At 43.3% G+C, this 5704-nt stretch overlaps 1 non-coding gene across 1 annotated transcript; it reads left to right on the top strand.

Moving 5' to 3' along the window:
• Positions 1–5352: 5352 nt before the first annotated feature.
• LOC122797463 lies at positions 5353–5455 on the top strand. Its single transcript, XR_006364147.1, has one exon. It is a non-coding gene; the product is annotated as a U6 spliceosomal RNA (small nuclear RNA).
• Positions 5456–5704: the final 249 nt, after the last annotated feature.

Raw genomic sequence — 5704 nt, 5'->3', positions numbered from 1 at the left:
CCTACATTGTCAGTGTGTGTGCTATACGTTCCCTCTTTGCCAAGGCATGGGCATATTGGGCATGCCTCCATCTGCCTACTGGGGCTGGCTCAGGGTGTTCATGGTCTGAGTACCTCTGTGCCTGTGGGGCCCTTGGCAACGGTGGTGGGCTGTGAGGGCTTTCACCATTCTGTCCCTGCTGCAGCTGTTTCTGCAGGATCATATTGTGTAGCATGGCACATACTATGAAGAAGTGGGCACACATGCCTGGAGAGTACTGCAAGGCTCCACCAGATATGTCCAAGCAACAAAACCGTGATTTCAGCATCCCAAACACACACACTATGATGATTCTGGTTTGTGCGTGTGCCTCACTATGACATTCTTGCATGGGTGTGTCTGCATTTCTGATGGGAATCATCATCCACGGTTCCAGTGCATAGCCAGCATCCCCCACCAGGTGGCCATATGGGATGTCCCCCCTGGCAAATACCTGATACAGCTGTGAGGCATGCCAGATGTGAGAGTCGTGATAACTTCCAGGGCTGCCAGCACATACATCCATAATTATGTCCTGGGCATTGCAAACAACCTGGCAGTTGATGGAGGGGTATCCCTTGCCGTTTATGTAGCGCCTACCCTGCTCACCGGGTGGTGACTTGATGTGTATGTGCATGCAGTCTATTGCACCCACTACCTCCGGGTATTCTGCCACATGGTGGAAGAGATGCATATTGCTGGCCAACTCCTCCTGCATTTGGGGGAAGTATATGTGCTCATTGGCATGTAGTAACATGGCATCCAGGAACTGGTGGAGTACCCTGAATGCTGATGCCTGTAAGACCCCCAGGATATCCCCAGTTGGCCTTTGGAAGGTACCTGTGGTTAGTATTCTCAAGCTTACACATACCTTTGTGTCCACTGAAATGGGTTTGCCTCTGTTATTTCTTGCTCTGAGGCATGGCTGGCACAGCTCAGCAAGTTGCTGTATGGTGTCCCTGTCTACCCTGTAATGCTCTACTATCTCCAGATCATTTAGCCCCTGGTATGTTACCCTTGGTCTGAACACTCTTCTCCTCCTCCGGTGCCTGAGGTGGTTGTCAGCATCATCCTCTACACCACCATCAGTCTCCAACACATGCTGTTGAATCAAAGCTATGGCAGCCCCTAACATGTACATTTTAAAAGTTCTCCGTCCGTTTACACTGATGGTGCAGAGTGTTTGGGAATACACACGTGTATGTGAGGTGCTTTCACACTTTATACTATTGTGCTTTGGATGCTGCTGATGTCATTGGGTGTGTATGTGCAATTCCAGCTGCAGGGTATCTTAATTATGAGTTTTATAGTGAGTACTGCAATTGTGGGGACTTTGGTGTTGAAGTATGCTTTCCTACCGTGATTTATCTGTTGCCCTTTATTTTACTTTTCAACCTGAATGCCCTCCCATTAACAGGCATGCATCCAGCTGCCGGCTTTCTTGTTTTGTACTTTCCTTACCCAGGAATATGTTGTGAAATGTGTTATGTAGCTGATCTACTGCAATTTTGCTTTGTTCTGCTGTGACAGTTCTGTTTTCTTTGCAGTACGGCACCTCCCCTTTCCTGTTCTGCAGGTAGCTGCTAGCAGCCTTGTTAGCTGTTGTCAAAAGCCCACTATGGGTTGCTAGGTGTTAGTTACTCATTTGTACTCCTATTTCCTTGCTGCAGCATTTCCTTATCTTTTTCCCATATCCTTCCTGTTTCCACTCTGGTGCATGCCGCGCACAGCCATTTACCGGGTTTACAGCACATTTTCATCCATGTTCACATGCACATTCAGTTACCTTGTGTGCTCTCAGCTAAGCAAAGCTATGGCTACTTCAACACACCCCTATTGCAGCTTTGCTTAGCAACAGGCAAACCAGGTTAGCAATGCTCCAATGTGCTTACAGCAATGTCGACACACCCCTCTCTTGATGTCATTTTTATCTCAAAGGCTCACCTTGGTGTTATAATGCTACGCTGTTTTGTGCATCCTTACACCAGCGGGAAATCTGTGATTCAGTATTACACCTTTCGTTTGCATGGCATTGCCTACTAATTCCTAGCTACTATGCATAACACTGTCACTGCCCCCTAGCAACCCTTGCGCCATGAGTATGGTGTAACATGCCTGCCCTTGACTATTATGGGGAAATCATGATATGTCTTTCATTGCAGTTTTATTCTATATTTTTGTATATTCCTTGCTATCCCCTTTGTGCACCGATGCCCTGCGCTTTGACTTCGTGTTGGTGTGGACATAATATTAAATGTTCTTTTTCATATTTTGTGCATGTGGTTTTATGCCAATGGCTATATATTTAGCCATTGACATATATTAACTGTATAATACGTGAGTTTGGTCCACTGTCATGGCACCGATTTTATGTTTGAAAAATGTAAACCGTTTTTTTCGGTTTACATTTCTGCATGCTTACACTATGCCTGCACCACTTCCTGAATCGCTATATACCTTCATTTGCATGCTACACTGTTGTGCTTGGGGTGATTAGCATACAGGCACCGGGAGCTGTGCGGGTGTGGTGTACGCAGGTAGTGCACCTGGAAACAGCTCGTACCTGAATCGCTCGGTGGCCATATTTGGTGTTAGAACGCCGACACTACGCCTGCACCTGGCGCAAGCTTCATGAATCCCAGGGATTGTTGTTTTTTCTCCAGATTCCAACAACAGTTTCACTATAGAAGTACATACATTAGTGTTTAAAATATTTCAAGGGGTTGGGAGTTGGCATAATGGTTAACATGTTTACTTCACAAAGTTCAGGGTTTGATTTCCACCTAAGTTCATTGACAGGGTACTGACTAGGCATGCAACTCTGCAGACTAATTGCCTAGTGTTTAGATAAAAGAAAAAAAAAAGTAAATAAAAAGGTATGTATTCTCTCATATAACTGATCATTCTTAGTACAGTGATAAAAAAAATATTTCCAATGAATACTGTTTTCTGCAGTGTTTCAGTGCATTCTGTCCAAGTAATCTGAACTGCACTTCATGGGAGTCAGGCAATACACAGACTCATGAGTACATACAGTACTTCTGCAGTATTAATGTAACATGCTTAAAAGATAGACTGCCACTGAATGAATACTGTAAGTTTTTGTAAAATTCCCTAAATTGTTTCTCTGCTTATATTTTCTCTGCTTCGTACTTTTACATTAGTACATCTGCTGTTGTTATCTGATGTCTGCTGTTACTCTCTCTCTCACTCTTGTTTGTTTTCCTGTATATGTGGATATATGCATATATTACAGTGACTGCTGTCATGGCATCCTTTACCCCTGTGTTTAATGTGCAATGTTTTGGATATTGCAGTGTTGTTTGGACTGTTGTTTTTATTATGCTACTCACTGACTGCATACTGATATGTTTTATTCCATAAGTATAAAGTCTGCACTGTGTGTGTGTGTGTGTTACATTGTGCTGTGATATCTGTTTTCTCTTCCATTACAACAGTGATATGGCTCCAAAATCCAGTGGGGTAGTTCTCAAAGAAGTATACTTTCTCATAATAAGGTCACAATAGAGGCCCTTCATATCCACGCTGGACTGTTCCTTTATTTACATGCCTCTGAAAAGCCCTCTGACAAGCCCTTCCATGACCATGTATTGCAGAAGACAGTCAATGCTGTAGGTGGCCAGGGCTGTGTATACTACATGGTCTGGCATAAGGCCAGTGACATGACTAAAATGGTCACAGTGAGAGCAAGTGCTATAACATTGGACAAGAGGGCTACCGGTGATTGACCATCTACCAAACCACCACTCACTAAGATGGAGGAGTCCCCATCAGCTATCAGGGAACCAGCAGCTCAGAATATTTACACAGTGTGCTGCTGATTACTGGGGCAGAGTTGCAGCAGACCTAGAGGATTTCTACTATGGAAGTGCCAGGTATTCCTTTCAAATATTTATTACATTCACCTTTGCAATTGATAGTCACTTGCATGCTTATCCTATCTCTATCAACAATTGTGCCTTAGTATATTTGGCATTGAGATACAATGACCCCTCCTGCACATCCTTATGTGTATTAGTTATATGTAGTACTCACTGAGATTATAGCATTTGCATGTCTGTTTGACATATCTTTACACATATATGGTATTATGTTGATTTGTCTTTTTTTTTTTTTTTTTGGGAGGAATGTAAACCTCTGACTATCACAACAGTGATGAACGGGCATGGTCTGGGGCTGCAGGTAGTATGTCAGACACAGGAATATGGCTACCACATCATTTGCAAATTTTGTTTATTCTGCTTATGTTTCATAGTAGTACTAGTAGTATTTGTCAGGGAGAGCTTGCTCACTCACTTGTGCAGATGATGCTGATATTGCCCTGACCTCTGGAGGGGTGATGCTCATGATCTGCTTATGTCTGATGCACATAGTGAACAGGCAATGCATGGGTTAGAAAAAAATGCTTCTTTGCATTATACTGCAAATTATTATTTGTGTCTTGACTTATGTTCTGTAGCAATAGTTGTAAAGATAGGCTGCTCACCCACCTGGGCAGATGAAGCAGGGATTGGCCTGTCCTCTGTAAGGGTGTTTGATGTGGTCTGATTATAGCTGATGCACTCATTGACCAGGAAATGCATAGTTAAGCAACACTCTGTTTTGTTTGAATGCATCATAACCTTCAGTGATTTTTACTCAATGCTTATTTTTGATTATGTACTGTACTCTTTCTTCATGACAGGTTGATCACACACCTTTGCTGCTCTCCTGAGAATGTCCTTGCCTGGAGTTGCCTATGTCTGATTCGTACATTAGTCAACTAGTGCATGGCTAAGCATAGTCTGGCTTGTTTGTAGGCATCAAAATGACTATATCTGCTGAGCTTTTTATGTTATTCAAGTGCTGAGCGTGAATGCAATGTGATGCCTCTTAGCCAGTGCTATGGCATATTGTGTCTGCCTCCATCTGCGACGATTGTCCCCTGCTGTTGGCTCCTCATCTGACCTCTCATCTAAGTCAAATGCCACTGCCTGTGATGCTGAAGAAAGTAGTCCCTGTATTGGGGCACTCTACTGCAACTGTTTTTAAATATGATATTATATAAGATGACACACTCATTCAGTATTTTGACAGACATGGTGGGGTCATATTGTAGGGCATCTACAGATATATCCAGTCAGCGGAATCCTGACCTAAACTGACCAAATACATGCCCCGCAGTTCTAATCTGTGCATGTGCAGTGTTTGTAACCTTGTTCAGTTAAGTGGTTAAGGTTTCTCATAGAAGTCATGAGTCAAAATTTAGGGCATATCCAAAAGCACTCAGTAGATGGAACGTTTCACAAATTTGCATGTCATCCTGGCTCAGAAGATTGCCTTGGCAAATCATATACTAAAATTGGAACAAAACAGAGAAGATTAGCATTGCCGCTGTGCAAGGATGACACAGGTTTGTGAAGCATCCCTCACTAGATGTCCTTTTGGGAGGTAGGTAAACATTTGGTAGAAGTCAATAGTGTGTCATACATGGAAGTCAAGAAAACTTGCTGGGTGGCCTGCATGCACAATATAGATGATATCTTGTGCATTGCAGACTACCTGGCATTTCATGGAGGGATAATCTTTACTGTTTTGCATTGCCTTCCCAGTTCAACAGGTGGGGCCTTTATTTCAATGTGAGTAGATTCTATGGCCCCCAGTACCTCTTTGGAAATCGCCATGG

This window comes from Protopterus annectens, chromosome 3.part0 (assembly GCF_019279795.1).
Source record: "Protopterus annectens isolate FY-2018-M chromosome 3.part0, PAN1.0, whole genome shotgun sequence".
NCBI classification, from domain to species: domain Eukaryota; kingdom Metazoa; phylum Chordata; order Ceratodontiformes; family Protopteridae; genus Protopterus; species Protopterus annectens.
The sequence above is the reverse complement of the archived record's forward strand: the minus strand, read 5'-3'. Positions and strand labels throughout refer to the sequence as shown.